We start from the raw sequence: 15,987 nt of genomic DNA, 5'->3' as shown, positions 1-15,987 counted from the left end.
CTCGATCCCGGGACTCCAGGATCATGACCTGAGCCGAAGGCAGTCGCTTAACCAACTGAGCCACCCAGGCGCCCCATCCTCAACCCTTGATACCAACTTTTTCCTTCTCGGCATCCTAGTGGGTGTGAAATAGTATCTCATTGTGGTTTTGATTTACATTTTCTTGATGACTAGTGCTGTTGAACATCTTTTCATATGTCTCCTTGGTATTTTATTATGACTCTTGACTGAACCAGAAAGCTCTAACTTTTGTCTTATTTGTCTTGTCCAGCTTCCAATGGCCAGGATTGAGAGGGGGGGAGGTGAATGATTAATGTGCATCTAGGAAGCTCAGCAAAAGATTTAGTAAATGTTTCTCACTTCTGCCTTTTAGCTATCAGATCAGGAAAGGAAAACAAGACTAGAACTAATTGCTCATCAAGAGAGGAGTAACAAATATAAGTGGTTCCGATATGCATTTAAATTAGATTACATTTAATGAGAGCTTTTCTAAATGGAGTTAATTTGAAAGGACACATAAGTCGTTGGGTTTAATCTGTGTACCTTTCAGTAAATAGCTATAATCCCTCCTCCCTCCTTCAATTTCTGGTAAAAAAAGTTACTCTTCAGAAGAGCATTTTACTTCCTCGTTCTCCCTGCTCTCTGTGAATGGCAGCTGCTGGGTAGGTTCACTAGTGTAATCCTCCTGGTTAGGGAAGAAACTCACACTTTTGAGTTTTCATATGGACCAGAAAACATGTGTATTTCGATAAAGGAGCAGGGAAAGTGTAAAAAAAAAAAAAAAAAAGTTTTTCTATTTGCTTTTGCTTCTCATAGCTTCAATTATGTTTTTATTTTGTTTTTTTCTTTTCTGAAATAAAATCTATTTTGGTCACTTTCAATATTAAAATAAAAAAACAAGAAATAAGTCTACTTTAGTTAGTTTCCTACTGAATAGGGACTATGTCTACAATTATGCAATGAACCTATCATCTATTAAAAAAGACCCTTTGCATCCAACAGTTGACTATGAGATAATTTCTAAAAATAGTGGAGTAAGAGGATAATGGACTGATTTAGCAAATGAAAAAAATTCCAAGTTAATTTTGGTGAGAGAAGACAGAAATAGAGATTGAAATATTCAGGCTATTTAAACATTTATGGAAAAGTCAATGCCTTGCCTGGACAAAATTTCTAAGATTTCTATAATGATATGTGTGGCCATTTATATAGGATGTAATACTTTTTTCAGAGTGCTTTCCCATCCAGGATCGTGTTGGCTCCTCACAAGAGCTAAGTGGTATAAATAGGGCAACAGTATTCTCGTCACTTCAGAGATGAAGAAATTGAGATCTTAAGATGGCAGTGACCTACCCAAATCTGTCTTCTGGTTATTGAAAGAGCGTGGATTTGAATCTGGGTCCATTGACATCATCAGCACTTTTTCTCCTATACTCTGTGGCTGTTTCACTTTTGCTGGATTGCTTCTGGAAGAACTATAAGGTTTTTTCTTTGTGTATTTTGCAAAATGTTCACCAGCTCTCCCACTCCTGCCATTATAAAGACTCTCCTAATGAATTATGCATCAGCATTTGACTTAAAAAAGAAAAATCAAAGGACTTGGATTTAAGTAGTAGTCTCACATGGAAACATACTACTTCTTACATGCTTTTTTTTCCCCCTAAAACTGTTTGTGAAAGAATGATTTAAATACTGATGTGAAACCTCATAGAATGTTGCCACCTCAAGAATATGTAATTTACTAAGCTGTAGAATATAGTTTTAAAGAAAAATTAGCTTCCAAGGCATTAAAAAGATTTCTTGTTCTTTTTCCCCCAATTTCGTTGAGTGTCAATAAAATCCATCTTAAGAAACAAAGTGGGTTGTGACAAGCAGTCCTCACTTTCTGCCTCATGTTATAATTGTCAGAATTTCACATGCTCCATCTGATTCATCTGTAAGACTGTAGGTTTTTCATGGCAGGTGTTTATTCATTGCATCTTTGTAGTACCTGTTGCAGAGCCTGACACATGGTGGGCACTCATCAAATATATGCTGAATGAATGAATTAGGATTCAGTTGGTCATCATCTGATGTGAAGGAGGAACATAGCCACAGAATGAAAGAGAAATTTATAACAATTATTAGACCTCAGGTCTTATAATTTGGTACAGGAGAAGGTTTGAGGCTGAGAGTCACTGGTGCAATTAAGGTGCTCAGAAGCAGGGATTCTGCTTTTGAGGGGAAGGCTGGAGGAGTGGAGGTTTCCATTTGTTTCAATTCAGAAATTCCCACTGCAGTTTTCTGTTCCCTATTTAGCTGTGGTTGTGCGAGGCATCCCGAGAGATGGGATCTGATACAACCTTTTCTGCATTATCAAACCAACATACAGGTTAGACTTCTGGAAACATGTCTAGTCTGCTGTGTGCACTGAACAGTGTAGGCTTTCTATCTAAGTAGCCACTTGAGTACTAGCCTTACTTTGCCACTTACAGCTGAGAGGTGCTGGATAAGTCACTTAATTTCTCTGAGTTCCAATTTCCTCATCAGTCAAGTAAGGAGACAAAGACCTTCTGAATTTGTTGTAAGAGTTTTTTATTCTAATAATTTATTGTAATTTATTCTAATAATTATTCTAATAATAGAATAATTTATTCTAATAATTTATTGTAATTAATATCTAATAAGATATTGTAAAAAAAAAAAAAGAAAATGTTGTCTAGTTTCCTCCTGACATAGCTCAAGTTTGAGTGTAGGGCATTGAGACTGCAAGCTAGAATGGAAATTCAGAAATAATCATTTATTAATTTTGGAGTCTTAGAAAGTGCCTTCGTGTGCTTTAAGAATCTGTCATTACCTTAGGAGGACTGAAGGGAGATTGGCTGTTTAGTCAGAGCCTCTCATCTGTCAGACTTAAATAGGAGGAACGTAACAGTATGCTACTTGTTAGACTTGAAGGAAATAGAAATGTTGTATGGAAACTTGGAAGGAGACTGATAATCAGTTATCAAGCTTATATTCCATCATAAATCTTTTAGCTATAGATTTGGTATGACTCTCTAAGAACATATGGCCATTATTGACTGATACTATTATCTCATATCATATTTCTTGTGGATAGCAGTATCCATTTGTACTTCCCTGGGAAAAATATTTAGTAACTTCATGACCTTTGACAATATTCCTGTGTAGGCAATAAACCCCTCTCTGCTCCTGGTGTGCAGGAGATGATGCATGCAAACTGTAGAGCATCAGGAAATCGGGGAAGGTAAAGGTCATTGTGAGATGATCACCTCCCATTGTTGACACCTCTTGCTATTAATTATCCAAAACTTCAGAGTGTTCTTTTCTAGTAGTAGGAGAGCGGGAAGGGAAGTTACAAACTAGACATAGAGTGAGAGGCCTTTCCTTGTTAAAAAAATGTTAACAAAAAGTTGCGTGTTATTTTTTTATTTTTTAAGCCATCAGTAGAGTATATTTTTGGAAGGCATCCAGATTTGGAAGTGGGGTTATGGGAGAGATTTTTTTCAAAAGATCTTGCTAATCTGGATAATCAAAGTAAGTTTTCTTTTCACTACTTTTCTACTTTTTTATTTTCTGTCAGCTTCCTAATACCTGGAGGTGTTTTCATTAAGTGTGAATTTATTTGTACTGAATATGAATTTTCTTTTGAGCAAGTAGTTTTAGAAAATTGAAATGATGATTTATGGATCACTGTTTTAGGATGAGTAGTTCACAAGATTTTTATTCTTATTTGAATAATATGTCACAAAAAATTGTTCTGGGTCTCTCTGCTGCTGTTAACTGGAAGTGGTTCCCAGTTGTTAAAAGTGCACACAGGTTGGGATGAAAAGCACAAGGGAAACCATAGATGTTGAATAGTATGCAGGAAGCATGCCGACCACATGATGATAATGGGATGGCAATGACACTTGTGATTCTTTTTCCTAGCAAAAAAAAAACCACCCAAAAACCAAAAAAGCCAACATTACTTGAGTTTCTCATAGGTGCCAGGTGTGGACCTCGGCACTTTATTCACACTGTTCCTCCGTAGATTTTCCAGTGACCCTGACAGGAAAGTTCTGTTGTTACCTGTATTTTACAGATAAAGAAAGTAAAGCCCCCGGACATTATGCAGTTTGCCCAGGTCACATAACTAAAAAGTGCAAAGGCCGGATTTGAGCTCAGATTGTATCCTTTTAATCAGTTATACCATACTGCCTTTGAATTGCTGTGTATCCTTAGGAAAGCCCCTTTTCTTTCCTGATATGCAATTGAGTGACCTGTTAAATAAGGAAAGTCTGTTTCTTTGTCTCCCTTCTAGTTCTCATCTTTTGTGTTGGCTTTCTAAACAACACTTGTCACATTTGTTTTATTTTTCATTGTCAAAAGTAGAAAAAAATAGAGGAATTAAATTGCAGTTCTGGCACCTCAAGCATAGAATCAGCCTTAACCCTTTGTTATATTTTCTTCTAATCCTTTTCAATGTATATATTGATTTATTTCTGCTGAGACTAAACCACACTACTTATTCATAGCCTTTTGCATTCTGCTTATTGGGCCTTCGGATTTTCTATTTTATTCTCTTGTATTGGTGTGACAGAAGCTTCTCCAGAGAGGCCTGGCATCCCATTCCCAAGACAGGGGATCCACAATGTAAAACAACAACCACAACATGTATTTTTAATTCAGGCTTTCACCCAGAACCCTGAGGAGGAGGGCGAGAGATCACTCCCTAAGGCAGCTCCCAGTGAAAATGTACCAGTGGCAGGAGAGTCCAATAAATCAAAAAAAAAAAAAAAAAGAAAGGAATAAAATGAAATGGCAGAATACTAAGTTGCTGAACAAGCTGTAGCCGTTAAGCACTTTCATGTCTGTGTTGTGGTGTCTTTTTTTTTTTTTTTGGTGGTGTCTTCTTTTAACACTCTTGAGATAGAGCTTTGAGGGCCATGATTAAGCATCTGATCTAGTCTTCGTCTCCTCGTTAGCTGTTCTTCCTCTGGTAGCAGGTGGTCTCTAGCACTGACAACAACAGATTGGAGTAGCTGGGAGGGCCAGGTGCTCCCGGGCTCCCGCGGCCCCTGATACCACTTACCCCGTTGGAGTGCCTGGTTCTCTGCTGGCCCTCTGGTTGTGTGGCCGTTGCTGATAGACATGAAGGCCTCTTCTCTTTTTTATTTTGTGTACTCCCAGTGCGTGTTCTACAGTAGGAACTTTATTACCTAGAATTGGTTGAGAGTCTTTAACTTTCTTAATTTTTAGAAAAAGTTTGTTTTTATTAAAGTAATCCTTCTGATTTGAAATGTCAAAAGTACTATAAGGCCTTTAATGAAAAGCAGACTCCGCTGCACTCCCTGTTTTAGAGCTGTGTTTCCCCCAAAACGGCCGTTCTCATCTCTTCGAGCTTTACTTCTGCTGTGAGCATCTGTGTATTGAAATAATAAGAGGGTGGCCCTAAGCACTTCTCAGTTATGTGCCCTTCGAAAAGAGGTGGTGATGGGTCCGCAGCCGACAATGCTCTGTCCACTTTGAAAAACATGGACTTTCGTGGAGACAGATTTTCAGGTCTCCAGTAAATGCCTGTGGCTGTTGACCATTGTCTTTAACCCGTGTCCGCGGCAGAGATGAATACCCTTAGCACATTGTTTTGTACAGTTGTGTAGCACATAAATTTTCTTTAGTGAAGGCGCTAGTTTACAAGTGAGGTGGTTAAGTTATCTCAGAATCGGAGGCAGAGGAATGAGAAAGTAAATGGACAGAAGCCGTCCTGAAAACAAAGCTGTGCCGTGACGTCAGTGCCCTTTACATTATTGTGGGCAGCTTCTCCTAAAATCCTAAAAGTGAGACCTACTTGGAAACGGTGGGTTACAAATTTCTAGGGAGGTAAAATGAAGAGGTGAGGCATAGAAATAACTCTTTTGTCTTTTCAAGTATATAAGGTATTCTGATTAATGTGTTTGCGCATGGAAAACTATTGCATCGAGAGTAGCTAGCAGCTTTTTCTAGTAGCTTGTGGAGAAGCAGACATCTTCAGGAAGGTAATTATTTTAAGTGCATCTGTAGCTATGTAATGCGCACATGTGTTTGTAATTACAGTTGGCAAATTTAGATTCAAGTGCCAGATTTATCGGCGTTTATACGTTCAACAAATGAAAAAATCTACTTAATATTGGCTGCTACCGTTACAAATGTGCATTGTTTCAGAGTTTGCAAAAGCACATCACTTGATAGCTGTCACCACTTAAATTTGCTGTGGAATATGCAGCACAGAAGACTGTGTTGGGTCACCTAACAGGCTTATCGCTGAACTGAGCAAATGTTACTTCGTAGGTTGCCAGCGTGGGGCTCCAGAGTGTCTGGCCGTGTGGTGGTAAGACTTGGCATGTGAGTTCAGGGTTTTTTCTCATCTTTTAAAGAAAGAAAATTATACGTTAGTGAATACAGTAATATTTTCAGTAAGTAGAAATAACATGCTGTCAGGACATAATTTATGAGAAGTATTTAGTAGGCCATATACAAATTTTAGAACAGTGGGAATTTTTGGCTAGAAATTTATAGCTGTTCGCTCTTAATGAAACTCCAGGCATTGGGGGCCTGCATTTAAGTTCTTGATATGTATATTAATTTGTTTACTTATCAATTTGTTGAGGTTTTAGGCTTTGGTATAAATAACAGGCCTTTTTTTTTGGGCCGAGTCAAGAAAAATAACAAATGTAGGATTTCGTACAAGTAATGTCTTACATCAACAGTTTACTTCTATGTGTGTACTGCAATTAGATTGCTGTGTAATCAGGAACTAGTAAACCAAGTAAGTGTGTGGCTGGCAAGGTTCTATTTTGTAAGGGATGGTTTATGTAATAAATGACTGAATGGCCCAGCTTTAGTTCTTGGATCGTCCTAATATACGCAGAAACAACGTAGAGCCAATTCTTGATTAATAGAAAGTTTACCTAATTTGTAAGTCATGAGGGCTTCCCCATCGTTCTCCTTGTTCCTTGCCCACTCCCCTTCCCAACCTTATTTTCGTAACTGCTCAGAAAAGGTTTGGGTGGAAGAACGATGGGGAGTTATTTGGTTGGGATTCTGGCCCATATTTTGTGGAACCTAGGAATTATTCAAATGTTTTGCTGGTGTGAATTTTCAAAACTAGTTATATATGTATTTTAAAAAAATTATTCAGCCTTCTTTACTGAAAGCAATTTCCAGTTGGCTTTGCCTGTATCCTACTTGTTCAGGAAATTTAAAATTCTCTATCATGCTTTCCTATCGATTCTTATACAGATTCTTGTCAGAGTAAATGTCTCAATGGGGCTTTTTTTTTTCCCTGGCTACCGTTTTCTGAAAGAACAGCTGTAACTTCCCTGCATTTTGGTGCTCATGATCTTTAAGACTCAGCGAACAATTGAACATGGTAGTTAGACACAGACAGATGAGGACTAATTTAGATTTCCAGCTGTGTGGAAGCATGGGTAGCTGTATTTCTGTAGGTCACACCTTTAAGTAATTTTATAGTTCTAATTTGGAATATTCCAGCACTTACCTAAAACACTGTTACCTGGAGCTTAGAAACTGATAAAACCTAGATTCCTCTTGGGTGTCATCCAAATAGGGTTAATTGCCCTAAGAGGACCTTTTTGGAAAGAGTTCCAAAGCATGGATACTAATATCAGCATCACTGCGAGATGTTAATGGGCTACATTCACATAATTATAGCAATTAAAGTCATTGACTAATATGTAAGAAAACTTTAAGGATTTTATAATTTTCCTTGTTCTTAGAATCTATTTTCCTCAAAATACTTTCCATTTGTGAAGCACTTTCCCTTTTCATTATGCATATATAAATATAGTTAAAGCAAGCTGAATAATAGAAATGATGCCATTAAGAAAGGATGAATAATTTGGAGAAGATCATTTATTTTAAGTCTGCTGAATTATAAGTAATGAATTCCTGGCTGTGAGGTGAGGGTAGCATATGTGTGTAAGGATACCAAAAGTCATCACAGATTTTAGTGCTACTTCAGTTCAGTAAACATGTATTGAGTACCTATTGTGTTACCAGGTATAAAAATTCTCTTAAATGTTTGGGATTCACAGATGAATAAATACACAGTGTGCATTCCCCCTCTCTCCTTCTGCAGAGTGTGGAGTTATGGATGGAAGTCAACGTTAAGCAGCTAATTCAGTCATTTCGGTTTTCTTCTTGTATGTGTATGAGGGGGGTTAATGTACCTTTCTAGGAACTCCTTATAGGCAATCAGTCCATGTGATTAGTTTACTTCATATTCTTTCTTCTGGTAAATGACATGCCTTTGAATATAACACTCTTAGAAGGTAGAAGTAGTTTTGAGGGAAGTTTCCTCAGAGATTATGATTTTGATTGTTATACCAATACCAAAGAAGAAGCTGGAAGACAGGGCAATTGGAGTCCAGAGAAGTAAGGAACATGGCGACATGAAGGATATTTGGTCTGTCTTCTTTGTGGGGGATACAATGCCAAAGCCATTCTATATGTAAGCTTGTGTAGTTCTTTTTTTTTTTTTTAAAGATTTTATTTATTTATTTGACAGAGGGAACACAAGCAGGGGGAGTAGGAGAGGGAGAAGCAGGCTTCCCGCTGAGCAGGGAGCCCAATGCGGGGCTCGATCCCAGGACCCTGAGATCATGACCTGAGCCAAAGGCAGATGCCCAACGACTGAGCCACCCAGGCGCCCCAAGCTTGTGTAGTTCTTTATAGGTTATACAGTGAGGCTGAGCATATATCCAGGTCAATATCTCAAGTTTACATAGTTGTGGGACTGGTCTTTAAAAATGTGTGTTCCTTCAATTGCATACCAGGATATAAAATGGCAAATTTTAGCCCCCAGATATTCACTCAGGCCCATGTCAGGCGCACGTTGCTCTCCTCTCCTCACTGCTGTCAGTACCTTAAACTTTTATTAAAGAACTAGTGTGTGAATTCATCCAATTCTTCAACATCAGCTGGGTGCCTGTAATGTGTCTGGCCTTGGGCAAGTCACACCAAGATGTGTGGGTAAATCCTTAGTCTGATAATAAGGAGGTCAGATGAACAGATAATTGTCCTGCTTTGTGGTACTATGATGAAGTCATGCAGGGGTTGATATGTAAGTTTTCTATTGCCTGTAGACAGTTACTGTAAGTCTGAGCAGGCTTGGTTGTGTTCTCTGCTGAGGATCTAACAAGGATAAAGTCTAGGCATCAACTGGGCTTTTCTCTGGAGGCTTTGGGAAAGATCTGTTTCCAAGCTCATTCCGGTTGTTGGCTGAATCCAGTTCCTTGTGGTTGTAGGTCTGAGGCTCCTGTTTTCTTGCTGTCAGCTGGCGGGCACTCTCTGTTTCCAGAGGTCACCCACATTCCTCCTCAGGAGGCTCTCTCCATCTTCAAATGCAGCAGTGGTGTGTCACGTCCTTTGAATCTCTCCGACGTCCCTTTCTATCATCAGCTGGAGAAAACTGCTTGCTGTTGAAGGGCTCATGTGATTAGATTAGGTTTACCATATAATCACTCCTTTGCCATAATCACAGGAGTGACACCAGGGGGTGGAGATCACAAGGGTCATCTTAGAATCCTGCCCACTGTAGTTGTTACTGGAAACAGAAGAAAGATTTAAAAATGGCTTCTTGGCGTTGGTGATCACTGAGCTGGAGGGACATATACTTGGGTTAAAGTCCAAGACTCCACTTACTGGCTTTGTCATTACTATCCAACCAATATTTACTGAGGGCCTGTGTTAGGAACAAGTCCGTGCACTGTCAGAGACTGACTTCTCAGTCCTAAAATGGGGGAGACTTATATTTACTTCAGAGGGTTCTTGTGAGAATTAGAGGTCATATAAATCACCTGACAAAGAGGGGTGCTCATCCATGGCACTATCAAGAGGAGTGTATTGGAAAGAGTCTGAGAGGTGTTGCGGGTGGTAAGGAAGTATTGACAGAGGTTAATTTACATATTCTGTCTCTCATTCAAATGGTATTTATTGACTTCTAAATTGGAGGCTGAGACTAGGGTAAGTGAGGGAGATGCCTTGAACACAAAATTTTAGGGGGTGAGGAAGGGTAGTGCTCAAAACTCAGTAGTAAGATAAATGATATGCTAGGTAATACTTTAAAAATAAAATTAATGCAAAAGATCTGTAATGAACCAAGTATCAATATAAAGACTGCACTCCTTGTGCTGAGCCATAGTGTGCTTAGAGCCATATCTAAGGCAAAAGAAGAGTCAGTAATACTGATTCTGTCTTTATTTAAACATTATTTTGTATTAACTTTGATTTTTTTTTTAAGATTTTATTTATTTATTTGACAGAGAGAGACACAGCGAGAGAGGGAACATAAGCAGGGGGAGTGGGAGAGGGAGAAGCAGGCTTCCTGCAGAGCAGGGAGTCTGATGCGGGGCTCGATCCCAGGACCCTGGGATCATGACCCGAGCCGAAGGCAGACGCTTAACCGACTGAGCCACCCAGGCGCCCCTTAACTTTGATTTTTAAAAGTATTGTGTTAATTTCATCATCTGGATACCTGAGTTCTCAATTTCATGCTCCGGATGAAAGCCTTTCTCACCATACCCTAGCCCTGGCCCTGTCCACCTGGTATAAGGCTTTTCCTTTTCCTTTTGGGACCTTGGAAGTCAGCAGTAGAGCAAAGAAGTTAAATAAATGGTACATAAAATGTAATCAAAGTTAAACTTCACTTTGAAGATCATTTTGACTACATTTAAATACTATTTTAGGTTAGCATCCTGGAATTCTTCTCAGTACTTCTTCCATTTCCTCATTTATTAAAATAATGATCAATAATTGTCAAGACGATTAACTTATTTAAAAAAATATGTCCTATGTGTAAAGTATAGAATTATTTCTTTTTTTAAATTTTGGAGTTGCTTTAAACATCTTTGAGTCTCAATAAAGTCCCATTAGAGTGTTCGTATAATAACAGATCTGTCAGTTTTGACTTTTTTGTTTAATTCCTCTCTGATTTCAGTGGGTTTGTAATCGATGTTCTTTTTAGCTATTGCGTGCTGTTATGGTGCTTTCCAGTAATGCAAGTGTTTAGGGCAACTGCCACATAATAATCAGAATGACTCTTTATTGCAAATCTATACTCCGTTGTGTTTTCCTTCCATAGCCTTGTCAGAAAAGGCTAACATTTTCTATGGTCCAGGCATTATTCCCATGATGGATATTTAGTCCTATGATTACTATATTATTGTTAGCATTTTAACATTTCTGAGAAATACAAACGAAGATGCCACTTTTTATTTTCAATGTATGCCAAACAATAGACTTGCCCTAGGAATAGATAGTTGGAAAAGGAAAACATTGCTTCTAGCTAATAGAAGATAAAATGAAGTCTTTGACTTTAGTGAAGGTTGAAGTTACAGAGCTTTTAGGATATGGTAGAAAAATTTATTAATCTCCCTTTTCCCTTACTAGTGAACAAATGCCCCACGCTTATACACTAATATACCCATGATTTCAGACATTCTTAAATCATATAAAATGTAAGCAAGTAATAATCAGTTGGAATTTATGACCATAAAATAAAATGTCCATCGGGGAGGTAGTATTAATTAATCTGAGGGAAATCTGATACTTCCATTTAAAAATTGTTCTGAATGGTTGGAAGCATTAAATAAAAATGCCATGAGTGTTTTCCTTAATAGAATTTTGACTAGAATTATAAAATTATGGTATTGTTTAATCTCCATCCTTTTGAGAAACTTAAGTCACATTGATGTAATGATAAATTTAAATAACAGTCAATATAATACTAATTTAGCCAAATTTCTTCCTATGTATTTTCAACTGAACAGTCTTTTTTTTTTAATAGGGAGCGAGAGAGAGAGTGGGGGGAGGGGCAAAGGGAGAGGGAGAGAGAGAATCTTAAGCAGACTCCATGGCTCAGCTTGGAGCCTGATGCGGAGCTTGATCTCACAGTCCTGAGACCAGGACCTGAGCCAAAACCAAGAGTTGGATGCTTAACTGACTGAGCCACCCAGGTGTCCATCAACTGAACAGTCTTAGCACATGTTCTTTTTGTTGTTGTTTTTTGTTTCTTTAATGTCAGGTGTGAAATTGACACGGGTAGGAGAGTAATGTTAGTAATTAAAATTGTCATGTGCAGCACTGTTTAGAAATGAATTTGAACCTATCCCCAAAGCATCCACATTGTGAAACTAGACTGTTCTGTTTACTGCTTTAAAGCAACCACTCTGTAGGGAACTTTTTAAAAATAGTCACATTATTAATCTATTTATTTAAAATGGCAAGCAGCTCTGTCTACCCTGGGAAAAGAGCAGGAAGTAGATGCCACTGTAAGCAGGGTTGTTTCTTAGTTTTGTTGGTATCCATATGGCAAATAGTTCAGGAAATATAAATGTATAAATGGAAGTGAAAGATTAAAAAAACACAGAATTTTCCAACTACAGATTTCATTGTTTTTTATTTATTTATTTTTTATTTTTATTTTTTTTAAAGATTTTATTTATTTGTTTGACAGAGAGAGAGAGACAGCGAGAGAGGGAACACAAGCAGGGGAAATGGGAGAGGGAGAAGCAGGCTCTCCACTGAGCAAGGGGCCCGAGGCAGGGCTCGATCCCAGGACGCTGGGATCATGACCTGAGCCGAAGGCAGACACTTAAAGACTGAGCTGCCCAGGTGCCCCAGATTTCATTATTTGTAAAGAAATCTGGGGTTGATTAAATCCATGATGCTCATGCTTCCCCAGGAACAATCTATTGTAGTGGCCAGAAACAACCTATTGAGCCTTTTTGTATGCTTTTTAAAGGAATTTTTTACCTTTCTAATGCCTAAATACCAGTGCCCAATGGGAGATATTTCCCTGATGTTTTCGAAAGGTTCACATTCAACAGAAAGCATCTTAGGCAGGGAGGTAGAATAATAAATATATGTTGGGAGAAGGGAAGAAAGTCCATTGGTGTGTAAAGCAAGGTTTAAATTCTTAACTTTGCCAGTAGTAATTTGCTAGGAGTCATTGGGTTACTGTGGTATTTTTATTTTTGTCTTTTTTAGAAATTTCTAATAGTTCCAGGTTAAACAAACTAGTATAAATCATTCGATCTAGTATGATTAGGTATTTTTTCTTTCTCTTCATTTTACAAGTTTGAAAAGGACAAATGGCAGAAATTACTATGTTCCCTTAAAATAGCATCCAAGGGACAAACCTATATTATATTTAGTAAACAAATGAAAATGGCTTCATTATTCATAAAACTACACCTTTGCCAATGGGGAGTTGTTAGAGTAGATGCCATGGGGGAATTTATTTTTATCTTACTGTTTTAGCTACTTTATCAGAATTCTCTTCCTACCTTTCTGTTAGGTTAGGAAAATATTTCTTTTGATTTTGAATAAGAAGGGTGATCTCTTGCCTTTTAAATTTTGTGATCATTTACTGAGTGACAGACATTTGCATTCCAAATGAATGCACATAATTGTTAATAGTTACTTGTTTTTCTTCTTAAATAGAAACAACAGGTTGGCTCTTGTGTTCATTTTAGTTTTATAGTGTTTTTCAAATTTTAATACTGTCAGAGGAGTTTTATCTAGGAACAGGGAACATTTTCCTCTGAGTCACTTGGGATAAATTGTCTGTTGGCCTTGTAGGAAAACATAATAGTTGAAATTGCGCTCATTTGTATGAAGTGAGAATTCCAGATCATTTACCACCAAATATTTAAACATTTTGAGACTATTGGCGGTAAGAAGAACCAGTTATTATTGTTAGTTATTTTAATGTCAGCGGTAGCTGTTTTGATCAGTGTTGAAAAAAATTAGTAAAAGGATCCTTAGTCAGTCTTCTCTTTAGTTAAAAATGATACATAGAACGGTATTTGGTAAATGCTTGTCCTGTGGGTGATTATGGCAGTGATTATAAGAATCATAGTGGCCAGTGTCTTAAACAGTGCCAGATATGTATTGAACACTATAGAAGTTGAATAAGACATATTTCTGCCGTATAAGAGCTCAAATTCCCTCGCCTCTTTGTGTGTAGATGTGACTATATGATTACCACAGTAACCCAACCCATCCCAGTGGCCAGTGGGATGTAAGTAGAAGAGATGTGTGTAACGTGATAGGCATCATTTTCTTTCCTCTTTCCTGCTGGCTGGATGGTAGATGTGATGGTGGGACCAAGGTGGCCCAAAAGCAGATGCCACGAATATGGCAGAGCAATGAGATAGGAGTCTGTCTGGGTCCTGTACTGCCAGGGACTGGTCACTTCTGGCACTGGACTATATATTATGCAGATGGAATGAAATCCCATCTTGTTTATGCCACTGTTATTTTGGAATTTCCATTTATTTTTGCTGAACTTAATCCTATGCTAAGATCTAATGAGACAAATGTTGTAGTCATTGGTCAGGAAGCCAGGTAGGCTAAGTGAATTGAATAATGGATGAAACGACCATCTGTTAGGAATAGCTGGGGTATAATTAAGGCAGGAGTCCAGGGTTATCTATCTTTATGTGGACACGAGATGCTAGATAGGAATCCAGGAAGACTGACTCAGAAAACCTTAAAGAAAACAGTATTGGAAAGAGTACCACAGCTTTACAAAGCCTGTTATCATGCAGCCAGTATTGCTGCTGACTCTTAGGTGAGCCCTCTCAAACCATGAGAGGTACTTTTGATTGTTACAAAGATAGAATGGAACATGTGTGGTGAATTGCTTTGTAAACCATGTTCTGGGTAATTAGCACATTGAACAGGTACAACGTATAGGATGAAATCATAATGCAAATTTAATCATAAAGCAAATTGTGCTTCTTGCTATCCACTTAAACTGTATTCAGAAGGTAAAGTTTATTCCCTGTTTTTAATGAAAATTCTAGCAAAATTCTAGCAAAATACAAATCAAAAGAAATATTTTCCTAAGTCAGAGAACTTGCTAGTTCGCTGGTACTAGAAAGCCTTATAATTCCTTTAAATTGCAATTATAGTCTCATTTGGGAAAGAAATCTTTTCTTTTTTTAAATAAAATTTTATTTTCCAAAATGTACAGTTGGTGGGAACTGTTTATGCATCTTCCCCAGCAGGTGGGGTCATCTCCACCCTTGGTGTTTCTGGTGTAAATGACTTGAGCTCTGTGCTTTGAAGCCAGTTTAATAAGTCCTTTCCTAAGGAGCTCCTGAAGGGCTGCGCTGGCTGGGGAACCTCGTATCTTCAATCTCTGAGACAGCAGCTGGAGTTATAAGCTTAGAGTTGGGGAACTTCCTTACAGAGTTTGTCCTATGTTGCTTTGTCAAACAAGACAAACCAGGTTATTGATCTTGTCTCGAACTCTGCCTTTGGACCACTTCGTTTTGGCCTCACCACCACATTTGTTCACTGGGTCTTTGTCTTTTTTGGCCGACTTTCAGGCATCTTTCTTCTCCTTGTCATCCTTGGGTAAGCACGGGGAAGCTGGGAGAGCAGCGGCCACCCTCGTAGCCTCGCCAAGATGTTGGACCAAAAAAAAAAAAAGGTTGGGAAGTTAATCTTTGTCTCTGGTAGACATTGTACAAGGGAGTCTGCATTCTGGAAGGGTAGATGTGATGGGCTTTCATTCATTGAACAAATATTTATTGAACACCTACTATGTAGCAAGCATAGTTCTAGGCTGGAGAGTATAGCAAATAACAAGACAGAAGCTCCTGCTTCTTGGAGCATCCTTCTACTGGCTACTACTTTCTTCCTTGCTAATTTTTTCTCCATTTACTAGCTGCTATCATAGACTCTTCTGAGATACAAGAACAGTATAAAGTGTCCACAGGAAAGTTCTTTTTTTTGGGTTGTGGATTTCACACTGGCTTTGCACACTTCGGATCCAGCAGATTCTCAGAGCTGACTCATTTTCTTTGGTCTTGGGTGTGTCTCTGAATCCATCAGAGCCTTCCCTGCTGGGGTCCTCTGACCACAGCTCCCCTGGACTGTTTTGTTTTTCCCTCGGGCTGACACTTTCCCATCAGCCCTTGCTTTTTGGGGATC

At 38.3% G+C, this 15,987-nt stretch overlaps 1 protein-coding gene and 1 pseudogene across 2 annotated transcripts in view; one reads left to right on the top strand and one right to left on the bottom strand.

Moving 5' to 3' along the window:
• The window catches only part of TMTC2 (transmembrane O-mannosyltransferase targeting cadherins 2), a 389,588-nt gene that overhangs the window by 29,685 nt on the left and 343,916 nt on the right, over positions 1 to 15,987 (top strand). The window lies entirely within an intron of this gene.
• On the bottom strand, positions 12,609 to 15,490 carry LOC116625274 (annotated as a pseudogene).

Source organism: Phoca vitulina, unplaced genomic scaffold, assembly GCF_004348235.1.
Source record: "Phoca vitulina isolate PV1807 unplaced genomic scaffold, GSC_HSeal_1.0 scaffold76, whole genome shotgun sequence".
Classification (NCBI taxonomy): Eukaryota; Metazoa; Chordata; class Mammalia; order Carnivora; family Phocidae; genus Phoca; species Phoca vitulina.
The sequence above is the reverse complement of the archived record's forward strand: the minus strand, read 5'-3'. Positions and strand labels throughout refer to the sequence as shown.